The following is an 851-nucleotide window of genomic DNA, read 5'->3' as shown; positions in this document are numbered from 1 at the left end:
AATAATAACGCCGCTGGATATAATAGCAGTTAAGTAGAGCCTGAGGAAGGTAATTATATTTTCCGACAAGGGTGATAAACGTTTTCCTTGTACTACCTGCGCTTCTTGCTTGTGTGTGTTAACCTCTTGCGAAGTTCCTCCTGACTTAGTATTTAAAAGTCAATGTAGAGACGTACTGTGCTACATACACACATGCTAACGCCTAGATAAAAATGCTTGGGATTACGATAAACAAAAAGAAAAAAATATTACAATATGTAATGCACTGACGTCCACCATTGCAGCGATGCATGCTCATTGCAATTATAATAGCAATTACTTTGGAAAGAGTGCAGGCACGCACAAGGGAGCCCGTTCTCTCACCTTATCATCCCGAAGGAAACATTTTCTCCCCTAAACGTCAAGCACTTGCAGGTTTTCGTCGGCAGCCTGACCAAGCTGGACTGTCCCCCCGCACCTCCTCTCGGTCGTGATGTTCCGATCGAGTCTCGTTCCCGTCGATGGAACCGTAAATAATGAAGTCCTGTTGGCATTAAAGCTCGCCTGTCCGTTAGCATCACGCGTGGGATTCGATTCCGTTTTCTGTTCCGTTCGTTGATTCGAAAATGGTTCTCGTACTTGTGATGTGGAGGAATCAGGCTCAGGACAGTCACTTATTATTAGTACCAGGGCACGCAAATGTATGCGTGTTTGTAAGGGAGCCTCTCTCTATGTATACAGTATGTATTCTACAACCACGTTCAATATTCTGATTTACACTATCTACATATGACCATCTGCTTGACAATGTGTGTAGCAGATATTATGATTGGTTGTTAAAGAAAACGGTGGCCACAGTACGAAGTCAAATC

This window comes from Penaeus monodon, chromosome 27 (genome assembly GCF_015228065.2).
Source record: "Penaeus monodon isolate SGIC_2016 chromosome 27, NSTDA_Pmon_1, whole genome shotgun sequence".
Classification (NCBI taxonomy): Eukaryota; Metazoa; Arthropoda; class Malacostraca; order Decapoda; family Penaeidae; genus Penaeus; species Penaeus monodon.
The sequence above is the reverse complement of the archived record's forward strand: the minus strand, read 5'-3'. Positions refer to the sequence as shown.